Here is a 14,924-nt window from a genome sequence, read left to right as displayed (position 1 = left end):
AAGATAGTACTGCTGAGTGAACAAACAAGTAGAATCATGCATGTAAGTACTTAGATCCCCCGAGATAAGGGCAAAGAGACTGAGAAGAATTGTTAAAATATTCATCACAGAGAATTACCAGAAAACGAATCCCATTTATATAGTGCTTTGTTCGCTTAGGCACAGTGGTTCCCAAACTTGGGTCCCCAGATGTTCTTGGATTACAACTCTCAGAAATCTTGGCTAGCACAGCTAGTGGTGAAGGCTTCTGGGAGCTGTAGTCCAAGGCCATCTGGGGACCCAAGGTTGAGAACCACTGTCTTAGGGAATGCAAGAGCATCTGAATGACATCAGGTTTGCAGGAGGGCAAGTCTTTCCAAACACGCAAGTAAATGAACTGCTGGATAGCTCAGTGGTTTAGGTATCTGGCTGTGGAGCAGAGGTTGGGAATTTCATTCCCCGCTGCCCCTCCCTGACAGGGGCTGGACTCAATGACCCATAGGGTCCCCTTCCAGCTCTACAGTTAGATAATTATTTTTAAACTGCAGACCCAAGAGTTGCAAATTGGATGTAAAATGGATACCAAAAGCCATTGTGGGAAGCATGAAGTGAAGATATTTGTCCTTGGTTTCATATTTTTACTGAGAAAGCCCATTCCATAACCTTCATGTAAAATACTATATATAACAGTGACTGCTCTTGGAGGAGGAGCTGGGATTCAACAGCACCGAAGAGCATAAACAACAGTCCCACTCCACTCTCTTTGCCCGAACCAGAGAATGCAGCAGCTCTCAGAGGAGAGGCTGTTTTGCCCGTTGCTGTGCAGACTTCTACCAGGAAAAGGCAGCAGGTCTCTAGGTGACATGCTCTTCTCTTGAAAAAGAGACTGAGGAGATAACATGGCCCTGCGGCCTTTGTAGCCCTGGCAGAGTAGGGCTACAAAGGCCGCAGGGCCCCAGCAGCCCTGTGTCAAGAGCAGAGAGAACAGCCTTGTCCTGCTTTGCTGATTCGAGCCCATGGGTCCTTGAAGCTTTTCCATACAGCACAATCTCCTTTCATGGCTCTATCTGTTTTTTTGTCCATTTTAGAGAGTTCACTGAAAGGACTGCATGCTTTTTGATTTGGGGGAAAAATGAACTTATCCCTGCTGAGGTAAGTGGGGAGCTTCTTTCACTTCCTACCTCAGTGCATAAATACAGTATGACTCAGATTTGCAGTTTAAGTGAAGAGGTGAGAAGGCCCAGGTAGCCTCTCAGGGAAAGTGCTGTTTCTTTCAGTCCTAATCTTCACATAGTCCCAGTGTCTGAAACCATTGCCTCTCACAGTATGTGGGGGCAGCTGATTTCATTACTTGATCAGCCATGCCGTTTGACTGATGGCCTTTCCTGGCTTGTGCCTGGAATTGTTTTACTCTCTTTCTAAAGGATATATGTTGCAATCATACAGTACAACAGAACTCTTTCAGGAGAAATTCTTGGTGAACACCCAAACGGGATGAGGAAAGGGGGTACCAAACCATAATATGACAAGAAATTTTATTTATTTGAATGGTTCCTGTAAATACAGTATCTCTGTCTTCTTTTTTGTCTCATCAAGCTTTTGAAACCATGGAAAACAATAGGCTATGAGACTGACGGTGAAAGAGATGTTTATACAGATGCCTGCCTATGGATCCTGGGAGCAGCTCTTGAGGACATTTGAGCCACCTGTCACAAAAGGTTTCAGAAAGTCACTGGTTGTCAACTCTGTAGTTTGTATTGTGTGAGCTCCAAAAGCTGGAGGCAGACTCTTAGTCTGAGAAGATGTTTACAGAACACGGGCTTGTTGCAACTTGTGACACAGACTGGCCACTTCTTTGATGCTGGAGGAGATGTCTGGCGCTCCAGAGACTACCCATGGCTGTGGTTCCATTTGTGCCTAGGGTCTAACATTGGGAGCCATGGCCCTTTCTTGAGATTATACACAGAGTTTCTCTCTTACTGAATTTTATCTCTAGACTCTTCATAGGTTTTTCCCACTTTCCAAGACGTGCTTAAGTTGAGGGCTGGGAGCTAGATGCTCCATTCTCCTTCACATTCCAGTTTGCCCGTCAATCCCTCCACCTGCACAGTGTTTGTTCCCTCTCATCATCCCTGCAATGGAAAGCATGGGACGAGGAGAACTTGGACTAGGACCTAACACTGTTTCACTATTGAGATAAGAGGCCATAGGACTCTGAAAGGCAGTGCGAACTGGCTGACTATTGACTGAAGCAAACGCTGGCCAGGCATGTCTTATCAGCCACCCAAAGCCATCCTGAAGCCATTCTAAAGCATTCAAATGGCAGTGCTTTCCATTGTTAGTGTTGCGCATTGTTTTATGTATGCCTGGGGATTATTTTTATTTCAAAAACAGCCTTAATCATTCCACTTTTATTTACGTGTATACCTCATCAACAACACCCAGCAACTGGGGGTTAAATTTCTTTTTGTGTGAGGTTCCTTTTTTTCTTTTGCTTTGTTTTTAAACTTTGTATCAATTATTTTCCTCTTTGCTTTGTACTGAGTTAGCATACGGGCTCTTGTTGGTAGAAGCAATAGAGTGCAGAAGGCTATAAAGAGCACAATCCAGTGTGTTGAGATCAGGAGAGCTTGCCTCTGCCACCCTCCTTCCTACTACTGTGCAATTCAAGTCCTTCTTAAGCCATTACCAGTGGGCATGCTCAGAATGATGGAGGACCTACCTGGAGCAGAATATCGTTGAATCTGCCAGTAAGGAGCTCTGTGCACTACAATCCGTGAGAGTCGAACGAAAACCTTGTGAAACAGCTCCTTTTTGTTTTTGTTTTGTTGCTATAAAGACTCCAGCAAATGTACAGATGCTCTGGTTCCCATTTGTCTGTGCTATCTGTTTCCTGCCTGTCTCTCGTCCACGCTGAGCATGCTCAAGAACAACAATCCATTGGTGTGACCCATAGGAGCTTCCATTCACCATGGGTGACAGCAAAATGATTCTCATGTCTAATGTTCTATGCAATGAAATAACAAATTTTAAAGAACAACTGTTAATATTTAATAAGTTTAATGTTATGTATAAGGATTTAATTGCAAATGTGCTATTGAGAAACTGGATAGATATCTTTATATCGAACACCTGTGTGTATGAAGTTTTCAATTAGTGGCATGCTTGACCCATTCGAGGGACACTTTTTGCCAAAGGGTAGCCATAGAGCCGGTGACTGTCTCTGTCTGTTGTAGAGCATGACTTGCTACTTCTCTGCACGGTTTCATCTACTTAGAATGCTTGCCGTTCTTTGCTTGGGATTATTTTTTTTTCTCCAGTTGGTTCATCTTCTCTATTGAATGCCATAAGCAGATTTATGCACTTGTTATTGAAGGCCTGTCAGTGAAACCATGATATGAAATTATCCTGCAGAATGCTAACACCAGATGTTCTCCACTGAAGTACATTAACTCTCCAATCTTTGCCACATCTTCCCCTGCAGTAGCCATTAGTTTCCACTTCTAGGGGATCCTAGGCTTTGCCTAGACCTGAAGCGCATTCCTCCTGTTCAAAATTTTAAACCAAATTCTATTTTGACATGAGAGCACGACAGATTGGGAAGGTGCTCTGAGAAAAGAATGGAACACACTAACAAATGCTGTAATGGCCATTTGAACAGCTCTGCATCAGTTAGTACAAAAATACATCCTAATTCAAAAATTGAGGTCCGGCAGGAATTGGTTTCTTTCCCCACTTGATGCAGTGTTAATGAGTAAAGAACTCCTGACTACTGTCCCCCAGCTTGGAGGCTGAGAGCCACTGAGAAGTACAATTTCAGAAGCTATAGATTCCAGAATAGGGAACAGCCACATCCACAGTCACTGTACTCATACTGCTGGTACAGTGGTAGCACTTGGGATGTGCCCTGCATGCTGGACTGATAGATGTAGAGTGTACCACAAAAATTAGAATAAATCTGCATACCTTTTTACATTGAAAGGGGAGGGAAGGAAAGGGCAAGCATCCAATGTCTCTGTTAAATAATGAGTTCTTGAAAATGTGGAAGACTTTTGAGGTAGAATATAGATTCAAAGAACCATTTCTCCTTTTGATTCTTGCACTTGGCTAAGATGCTCCATGCCCACTGTCTACATCATAATGGCACTGGTGCATCAAGAGAAGCTGCAGAGTCCTGGTTAACAATGACATAAAGTTTGGGTGGATCATCACTGGCATATATTGAAAACCCTTGGAGACTTTTGCTTCCACAGAGACCAAAATAAAGTTCAGTTTTTAAAGGAGAATCTGTCAGATGAATGCATGGGCCATTTCACAACATGATGCGGTGGCAAACCACTATACCCAAGAAAGAGCTCTGGTTAATCGTGGCTTGCTATCTAGCATTCACACTTAACATTTTCAGTGTGCATTTAACATTTTTGAAATACCCTAAAAAGAAAGACCTATGACACAGCTTCGTGGAATCCAGGGTTGTGTAATATTTAAGCTTGAGTGTTAGATTCAGTTTATCAGCTAGTATGCAAAATGAAGCATAAAACAATATGGCTTTCCATTGGCACCAAAGGCTCAGGGCACACACTTCGTGTCTGGGAAGCAGTGACTGGCCTGCTCATGCATATGTCGCTTTATTGTGCCTGTGGGAAAAGCAGGTAGTTGTTGTTTTTTTTTTTTAACTTTGACACCTAGGCAACAAAAGCAAGTGTCTGCCTAAATAACATCACAGTTATCTCCATGAGCTGCATGGACTGAGAAGGGAGCCCTGGGTGTACTGAAGCCCATGTGCTACTTGGACTGCAGAGATGATACAAGCACACTCAGTCTCTGACTCATTCCAGTGCAGACACAGCCTTGGGTGGCACATGTAAAAGTGCAAATAGGAAGTCTGTTGGTGGCTGCTGAAAACAGCTTCTCAGTCAAGATAGACACACTGCCTACATAACCTTTGCCACAGCCTCCCCTTCCTGCTCTGGTAATCTGAGCGACCATAAAGTATGAACACCCATAAGCCTTAATCTAATCTTTTCTACAAGAGGCAGGTGGACAAGATAGGGAAGTTCTTGATTTTTATGCCATTTCTTAGAGTAGCCTCTCCACTGTATTTCACCAGCATGAAACCTTTCATTGAAATAACAGTGTCATTTGACACAGCAGTTGGTATAAGCCTTGGATGATCAGGGAAGAGAGGAAGACAAAGGTTACACTTTTGAACTCGAGAGTTGTCTCTAAGTAGACTCCCTGTGCTGTTAAACTGAGTGCGTGCCTAGGAAAAGCATAATCGCCACTGAATAACCTAATTAGGAAGCCTGAGAGCACTTCATTATACAGCCTCGTTGGAGCAAAACATGGAGGCCAGAGCATGTCAACTCAGTGATATTTTCCATGGGTAAGAAAACACCTTGTCCACTTAAGTGGCAAGTTACCTATCATCAACAACCCACTTTTACCACTTGCTCTATGTGCATAATAATCTTCATTCACACTAGGCTCACAGCCTCCACATCATCAATTGAGTGCATGGACTTTTCTGGCAAAGAATAGATTGTTAAAAATTCTGAACAGGAAAGGAAGGAAGAAAAACTACTCCTAATGGAACTGCATCCAGTGTGGAAGGTTTATATGGCAGGTATAGTTTCTTGGCAGCTGCTTCAGCTGGAATGGCATGTTGAGAGGCTCCCATCTCCTTCTCTTTGTGCTCTGAAATGTGGATCTGCTTCCATGTGGAGGTGAACAAAGCATTTAGTGGTGGTGGCTGCAGCTCTCCCCATTCATTTGCTTCCTAAACCACATGGAGTCCCAACAATAACAAGTGCATAATCTGAGGATGCTTCTTCAGGGCTCTAGGTTGAATTTGTGTCCCCTACAGGTTTTCTCAACAGTGGCTGCTACAACCTCCCTTCACCCCCTCCATTGTAAATATATGTACAGTGTGTAAAAAAAATTAAATTTAAAAAATCTCATACGTTATGAAAAAAAAAACAGAAAAGAAAACAATCAATTCACAAGTCCCTTTTGTGGGGCTCCATCTAAATGACCAGCACACCTGCCAACTGTTGCTTTTGTGTACAAAAAAAATCAACTAAGAAAGCCTGGTGTTTTGTGACTGGCCCCCCTGGACTGTTCCTTTTCTTGCGAAGCATAGCAGTGTCTTGTAGAGTTATTGTGGCTGTCACACAACACACTTTCCACACTCTCCTCCTGCCTTCCATGTATCTTGAGTTCTCTTTCTTTCTTTCTTTTTTTTATTATTACTTTGGAGGTGGGAGAGGTTCTGTATAAACAAACAACCCATCAAACAAAAGAAGTTTACAGTTGTAAGTGCAATGACCTAAATCCTTTATCTGAACATTGTAAATGATGTGTGTGTCCTGCTGTGCTCTGTGAGAACTTGTAGTATTTTAGTGTACCACCTCATGTATTGTGATTCCGTATGGCAAGTTGCCCTACAAGGTATTTCTGTGGAAAACAGAATAAAAGGACTTGATATGATTCCTGAGTTATTCTGGCTTAGTCCCTACCTATTGAAGACATCTGAAGTTGAGATGTATTTTTTCTGTGGCAAGCAAGACTTTTGAGAATCCATTTGCGATAGATCAACACCTGCTTCTGTGCCCTCCCTATCAACCACTTAGAGACAACTCTGTGCCCCAGCTGACAAAGTTGCAATAGGGACAGAACTTAGAAGACTTCTTTAGACTGCAGTTCCCACAACTGAGGTGATTGAGCTAGGTGAGAGAGCACAGGCTTCACATGCTGAAGGCCCCTGTTTCAATACCCAGCATCTTCCATGGGACTGGAAAAACATCTGCCTGAAACCCTGGAAATCTGTTGCCAGTCAAGTATTGACAGTACTGGACTGGTTGGACCGATTGTCTCACTTAGTAAAATACAGCTTCCAATCCTCCTACTCTCCCCAGACAGCATGGCCTTGCTCGCTCAGTAATTCTGGGAGCTGTAGTCCAAAAATTATAAATTTCCTAGCTCTGAGGGAGGGCAGGCTTATGTGGTTGAATACTTCCAAATACCCCAAAATTCCTTGGACATGGAACCCTATGTAGGAGATATTTTTGGGGATGTGAGGCCATTCCATTAAGAGTCAGCATGTGCAGCCTGAAGTGATGCCACCTGAACACAGCTTTGCTACCTTAGGGAAAACTAAGGCAAAGTTGAATATTGTTGCATTAGTTGCCTGTCTCATTCTGAAGTCCTAAAAAGTGAGCTTTATGTGCAAAGATTGTTTGCACAACAGCCATCAACAAGACAATCCAATCTGTTTTCATTGCACTATACCATCATCAGAAAGAGCTTAAGTGCCACAGGAAGGTGCACAGAATGTCTCAAAATCCTACTCTATACGTTTATCCAGCAAGAGATCCAGTTGCTCCAACTAGAGATCAAGGATTTATTTCCCACCTTATGAGAGACATATGAGAGACCTAAGTCTTCCCATATGTGAGAGAAAGGGTCAGTGGCCCAAACTGGTTACAGTTGTGTGCAGCTTTGTGCTTCCTTTATATCAACATTTCTTGCTACACCACTTTACTTATGAATACATGAACCTAATTTTCACTGTGAGGTCATTAGCCCAATGTCCATTTGGAGTGCTATAGCCCATCAGTGCCACGGGTAAAGTTATTTCTCAGCACTGTGGCTTGAAATTGTTTTATCTGAAGATGTCAGGGACTGAAATGGAAACCTTTTACATGCTTTGCAAATGAACTGTCATTTTGTCATTTTGCAAATGACAAAAGCCCAGATTTCCTATGCCTAGACTTAATTTTAAATCATGAATCACATTACCCTGTAGAACCAGAAAAGAATGACAAGGTTTGCTATTAGTCTTTGGGGCAAAGTGTTTTAAGACAGACTGTGGAAATTTTCACTCAGTAGAAAGTGTATTTGGGCCACTGGATTGGAGTGCATGGCTGCTGAGCCAATGGGGTCAGACATTCAAATCCCTACTGTGCCTCCTGGTAGAGAGGCCAGTTGAGATCACCTGAAACATGTATGGCGGGTTATGTGCCCTGCCACCTAGGGTCCCTTGGGCAAGCCGCACAGTCCCAGAATGCCATCAGAAGGAGGGACTAGTAAACAAATTCTTTATAGCTAGAAAACTCTGAAAAGGTTTGCCATATATCAAAATCAACTTGACAGCACACAATTATTAACTATAGATGCTGCAGATGTGATTCATTACAGTCCTGACAGGAGTAATCTACAGTAGGCTTGCCAGCATCCAGCTCCACAGCACAGGCAGATCAAAGTACAAACACAGATGGATATAGGTTAGATTAGAAAGAATCAGGTATGTTTGTTAATACTATTTCTGCTTTTCTAACCTCTCAGGATAGAATTTTTCCTCAGTTGCCACTGAGAAGTCCTCCTTTCATAATATTGCCACCAAATAGCACTTCACTGAAATAATAATTAAGGCTGCCACAGAAAATGTTAAAGGCCTATTGGTTCATATAGAGGAAAGCAGTCTCTAGAGATCCTGGTGTCAAGATATTTAGGACTTTGTGGGTCAATAGCAAAGCTTTGAAAGGGGCCAGGAGGTAGCCAGTGCTATTCTTTCGACACACCTCATTGCTCCACTGGGCACCCTCACTGCCATAATAACTACAGCCTCTGAACTAGATTCAAGGACAGCCCCTAATATAGTACACTACAAAATGCAATCAAATACACAATACATCATAAGGTTGTCAGTGCTAATGATACCAGGCGCAAGTGAATGGATCACAATGGAATGATAATCTCTGAAGCTTACATTGGTAATCAGTTGGGACTTTTTATGGGTGGTGAGGTGAAGGATTGGTGGCTACCAGATGGGCAGGCACGCCATAGTAGTTCAGCAAGCAAGCAGTCTCTTGCAAGCAGGGGCTGTGGTAGCTCAATCAGTTGTACCAACACCGAAGAATTAATGCCTTTGAATTGTGGTGCTGGAGGAGACTCTTGAGAGTCCCCTGGACTGCAAGGAGAACAAACCTGTCCATTCTGAAGGAAATCAACCCTGAGTGCTCACTGGAAGGACAGATCCTGAAGCTGAGGCTCCAGTACTTTGGCCATCCGATGAGAAGGGAAGAATCCTTGGAAAAGACCCTGATGTTGGGAAAGTGTGAAGGCAAGAGGAGAAGGGGATGACAGAGGATAAGATGGATGGACAGTGTCATCGAAGGTACCAACATGAATTTGACCCAACTCTGGGAGGCAGTGGAAGACAGGAGGGCCTGGCGTGCTCTGGTCCATGGAGTCACAAAGACAAAACATGACTAAACAAACAACAACAACTTGGTTAATATAATAAGGATCAGCAAATATCTATAACCCCTTTTAAGAACAAATGGAACTACTCTGAAGGGCACACATGCCCATCAAGGCCCATAGTTAAGTCACTAATGCCTCCTGATAAGCACAATTTTAACCTATGGAAATGCCACAAATTCAACGGACTGAGGGGAAAAAATCATAAATATCATGCAATATACAAGGGAGAGGGAAGATTTTTGCAGGATATATAGAAAAACAAAATGGTTTAGAAAATGATGGGGAATGTTGTTCTGGAACCTTTCTTGGAAAGAGAAAACCTGAAGCTTGAAGGTCATAGTGGAGTCTCTAAATCAGGGAAAGTTTGGCCCTCTATGTGTTACTAGGCTGCAACAACAGCCTTAGCCAACATCCGAAGTAAAGAATGCTTGGAATTACAGCCCAGATCTAGAGGGCAAAACATTGCCCACCTTGATTTAAATCAGTGGCAAAAGAACATGAACACACATACACTCACACACAACATTTTCCTCTGAAATATTTAATTATTTCCCCCCTACACCAGTTCTTCTTTTTTGCTTCTATTCTCCCTCTCTCACCCACTTGTGTTACCATACCTAGGTCTTTCTCACCCACCCACCCCAGGCGGATGCAGCTTCCACTTAGTGCCTGCACAACCATCTGCCACTCAGTGCTTCGTGTTGTTGCTCAGCTGATTAGGGACACGATGGCAACACTAACCAGCATGTGTGTCACTTGTCATTGCCCTCCAATCACACGGTCGTGAGGGCCAACGTCCCACTCAGCTTTGCAGGGGAGAGGTCTTTTGACCCAGAGATGTTGCTAGCTGGCTTAGAGGGAGAGCTGCTCCTGTAGATGGAGAAGTCATTAGTGAGCCAGGCAGGAGGTTACCGCCTGCTGCGAGCTTCAGCCATTCACACTGACAATGTGCCGCCTGCAGACCCTGGAGCTGCACAGCTTTCCTGTGGGAGTCACATAGCATGTGCTATTCCCCATTCAGTACTGGCACAGGAACATTTAGTCCTACACAGCCAGCACTGGCAGGAGTTGGTGTGAGGCAGCCCTTCTTTGCCAAGAGGCAGCTCTGTTGTGCACTGTCATGAAAACCACATGCTTCCCCTTTGGAGAGAGACAAATTGGTTTTGTGTCCTGAGCAGCTTTAAAACGCACAGTGCACACAGTTTCTTTGGAAAGGAATCGCCCCTTTCCATGGCTACAGGCTCTAGGCGGCCCCAACGTTTGGGGACAGCTTGACTGTCTCTCTCCCAAGGCGTTTCTTTCCCTACTCACAGCAGGACAAGTAACTGGAAAATTTCAGGGAGCAGTTTTCAAAAGAAGGAATTCTTGCAAAAATGTGTTTCTGCACTCCCAGATGTCTGCCCAATTATACCCTGAGACCAATAATTACTTATCAAAGACCAAGTGGGACTTTTTTCAAAGGTTTTACTCTGCAGAATAGGAGAGCACATAGGGCTATTAACTAAAGATATGTGTCTTTCCAATCAAGGGAAAGCCCCCTTTTAAATATACATGGGTCATCACTAAATTTTAACACCAGTTTCAACTAAAACAAATAGTTTCTGTAACCTCAGGATTTATCTTATTCATAGATTCTAAGGTGTAGATAAGCAAGACCAAAACTTAAGCTGCTACTTCCTAATGAAGTTAATCTCTAGATTATACATTGCCTCTCCCTTGTTAAATTTAATCTCTAAATTACACATTGCCAGCAACATTTGAGAGAGGTTTAGATCAGCACATACACATAAGCTTATACAGACATGGAAAATATTCTCTCTAAGCTGCGTAGCCACACAGCACTGGACTGGGGCCACCCATTTGCTTCTGGTAGTAGTCAGAACTCTGCATTCCCAGGGCAGGGCTCCTGCACAGCATTCTGGAAAATTAGAGAGAATGCTTGTCATGGAACAATTTTGTTTTAAAATGGTTATATTATTGCTAAGCAAGAAACAATATTTATAACAAAAAGAGAATCAGGCATATCAGACAAAAAAAATGAAAAACCAAGAGACAAAAACCTTGTGGCATTTGAAAGACTAACTACTATATTTTAATATGAGCTTTCATGGATCAAGTCCACTTTATCTTCATTAGTAACAAAATAGGTGATCAGGCGGTGAATAGTGTCAATTATCGGTCTACAAGGTAACAAAAGCATAGTTTACACAAGTGGCAAACTGTGTGAATCAATGTAGCTTTTCACACACTGTAATGATTTAAAAACTCAACTGATTGAGCCTCAATCCTTTTAAATGGATTTCAGGCATCAATATATATATACAGTATCTCTTATCTTAGCTGTTTCTCTTTGAAGCCTTGTTTTGTAGAGGCCCCCCCCCCCGCCCCCCGGAAAAGTGATTTTCAAGTTATCCAAAGAGTGTCTGGGTAGACTGAAATGTTCTGAAATAGGTTTTTGTGTGTTGCCAGTCCTGATGTCAGATTTATATCAATTCTTTTGTGCAGAGATTTTCCTGTTTGGAGAGGCAGAGAGTCCTTTTTTAAACTAAAGACCCTGTAAGAAACCAGCTTGTGTCCTACATATTTTGAGTTTTAAATGACTTTCAGATTGTCAGCACACAGTACAGTATATGCTAAAGGCAAGGCTTTCCTATGCAACACTGACAAATGGAGCCATCAGGTCTGACAGAACTGGCTGCCTGTAGTCCCACTGTCCTGGAGAGCTTCTTCAGCAGCATGTTGTAATCCTATCCGCCTGGCTCTCAAGACTTGAGCCACAAAACTTTCTCTGGGTCGAGTGAAGGGTTCTCCTGCCAGTTCCCTGGAATTGGGGATCGCAGACTGCACTGCTTCCTTGGGTCTGGCACATGTAGGCACCAAGGCAGCTGCAGCTCCAACTTCAACCTCTCCATTAGAAGGTCTCTAAAGGGAGTCTGCCTGTACCCCCCTGCCTGTCATCTTGCCTAGCAAAATAACAAACTCAGAAAGCAAACTTATTTCACTTCACAGCATAGATATGCACAACTGTATCTAGGCTAAGTCTCTCAACAGCTCAGACCACACTTTGATCTGCCACCGTGTTAGAATCACCTCTCCCTAAAGAGATAATGATCTCAGGCGAGGAGTCTTTGTAGGTGCAAGTCTACCACTTTTAGTACCTGAGGTAGGTCCTTTAACCTCAGAAGCGCATAGCCTTTGCCCTATGGACAAGCTCGACCTAAAAAAGGAGTTCTGCCTGCTTACAAGGCAATCAACCATTGACTGTGTGCTTCCTTAGATAGCACAACAGACTGGCTACGTAGGACCTCTCTATTTAGTAGCAATGACTGACCTTTCCAATCTCCACTGGATTTAGGTGCAGTCCTGCTGTTCAAGAGACCAGTCCTCTGTTGAAGAATTGTATTTGTTTTTATTAAGAAAATTAAGTAGTTTCATTAGAATACAGTTGTAGCATTAAAAAGCATAATGGTCATATTCAGGCAGTAACAGTTCATACTATTACTATGATTCAAATAAGTTCACTATTCTTAGATAAAATAATAAAGACTAAACTATGATTAAGTAATCATTCTGGCTATTTTTCTTCATCTTCGCACACACTAGAGGAGCTAGGCGAATCTCTCCCCCCCCTTCTCTTTCAAAAAGACAAACCTCTCTTCTCTCCACAACAACATTCCAACATCGTCATCAATCTGTCACATACATGAACAAACATTTTTCTACAAGTCTCTAGACCTCCCTCTTTCTGACACTCCAAGCTGTCAAACAATTAGGATTAAGTGGGCATAATACAGTCCACCGCCCCTATTTCACATGAGATGTTGCAGGTGGTTTATCTCATCCCAATTAAGAGGTATGTGGTGTTTCATCTTCCCTTGATCTTCTCAACCTTGCTCTTTATCTCGGTGCCAGGCAGGCAGAGCAAACTTAGACAACACTCACATGAGAACATTCAGTAGTTTAAATCCAAACTACTGTACGTATACAGAAACCTAACAGACTCCATCTTCGTATGACTACAAATCCCAGTTTCCTTCTAATTCCTTACACTGATCATTTGATAAGGACTGTTTCTATTTTATTCTTTCTCTCTCTCCACCATCCCTTTAGTATATAGTCTTAACCCTAAAAAGAAAGCAGCACGTGCCACTTTGCCAAACTGAGGTACAGTAGCTTAGGAATGGGTTTTTTAATTTTACATAAGCGTGTTCACAGTGCAGAAATATTAGATCAAATAGATGGAGCACTCGGTGCTTTCTGCAGCAAGCAAAGTGGGCATGGGAAGTGTTATGCAGTAACCTAGGTCCTTTAACCCATACATTTTATTTAAATGACAACCTTAGTTCTGTCAATATCGTAGATCGACTCTAACCAATAAGCACAAAATGTACCTTTCCCCCCTGGACCCAGAACAGAATCCGAGCACCTATTCTACCAGTCCAGAAGATAAATCAATTAGTGTGTCATTGTGTACGGTCTTGTAGCATCTTCAAAACAATGAAGTCACTCCAACTACCAGAGGGTGGGAAACCAGGGGAGGGGAAATTCAAAAGTACAAGGAAGGGATGAGAAGTATCAAAGGGCATCCTAGCACAGACAATCAGATTAAGACATGCATGGCAATGAACAGTCATTGTTCATTGCTAGTATAAGAATTCAGACTCTTTACTGGTCCTGAGAAAAATGGTATCTAAACCTTGAGCTCTAGCTCTGGAAAAAAACATACTGTATATAGGTCGCCTTCAGCACCTAGGAGCCTGGGCAGTGATAAAGAATAGAATGCACTAATGGTCACATGCAATTAAATAAATACAACTGGGAATACATGGACAGAGGATCAATCATGGAACTACTATTCACCCAGACCAAAGGACTCTGTATGGTTTGGATGAACAGAGAAAAAGAGTGTAAAAAGAAGATGAAACAGGAATCCCATTTGGTGAGAGACTAGAAGAGCAAGAATGATCTTGAATAATACAGAAAAATGAGTGTCCCACTCTTAGGTCTGAGGAAGTTGACTTGTCCATGAAAGCTTGCATTAAAATATAGCAATTAGGTGCCAGAACATTTTGTCTTTGTTTCTGCCTGATAAGCTAGCACAGACTAGCAAGGGTACCTCTTCTAAAGCTAGAAAAATGGGCTGTGAGGGGGGTGGGGACTAAAGGTGTCCTCCTGGGAGAGATTACACTGGGATGGGCAATTTAGGACCTCCGAGAAATCATTGCACGATATTATCCTCCTTACTACTGAGCTATATTGACGGCAGACCAACATCATCTGGCCGGCTACAAGTCGCCCACCTCTGAGGTAGGTATCCTGACGGGCAGCGACTCTCCCCGGCTTCAGACACAAGCGCCCTTATTCCAAAACTGGTCCTGGACACGGGCCAGGATGGAGCCCCGACCAGACCGAGACGCCCCGCCCGGAGAGGGCCTGGGACGCGAAGAGCTCAAGAGGACGAAGGAAGCCGCCCACCCGGAGGGGCTCCTCGGCACCCAGGAAGGGAACCCCCTCCCCCGAGACTCCCTCTTCCCCCTCCAGCGCCAGACCCTCTCCCGCAAGGCGGAAAACGGAGCTTCTAGCCCCGCCCCGCTGGGAAAGCGAGAGCTCCGGATTGGCCTCTTCTCCGGGCAGCCGACGCGAAGGGGCGGGGAAAGCGGGGCGGCGGCGTTTTCCCG

General features: G+C 43.4%; 1 protein-coding gene across 3 annotated transcripts in view; it reads left to right on the top strand.

The window, feature by feature from the left end:
* The window catches only part of BSN (bassoon presynaptic cytomatrix protein), a 344,713-nt gene extending 338,245 nt beyond the window's left edge, over positions 1 to 6,468 (top strand). The window contains exons 12-13 of one of the 3 annotated variants that reach the window (XR_013541777.1): positions 1,068 to 1,131; positions 1,576 to 6,468. The gene's annotated coding sequence lies outside the window, so the exon portion shown is untranslated. Of the gene's footprint in view, positions 126 to 1,067; positions 1,132 to 1,575 lie in introns of those variants that run through there. The other 2 variants (XR_013541776.1, XM_078385504.1) reach the window with 2 other exon arrangements.
* The last annotated feature ends 8,456 nt before the right edge of the window (positions 6,469 to 14,924 follow it).

The sequence above is a fragment of the Pogona vitticeps genome, chromosome 2 (assembly GCF_051106095.1).
Source record: "Pogona vitticeps strain Pit_001003342236 chromosome 2, PviZW2.1, whole genome shotgun sequence".
Taxonomy (NCBI): domain Eukaryota; kingdom Metazoa; phylum Chordata; class Lepidosauria; order Squamata; family Agamidae; genus Pogona; species Pogona vitticeps.
The sequence above is the reverse complement of the archived record's forward strand: the minus strand, read 5'-3'. Positions and strand labels throughout refer to the sequence as shown.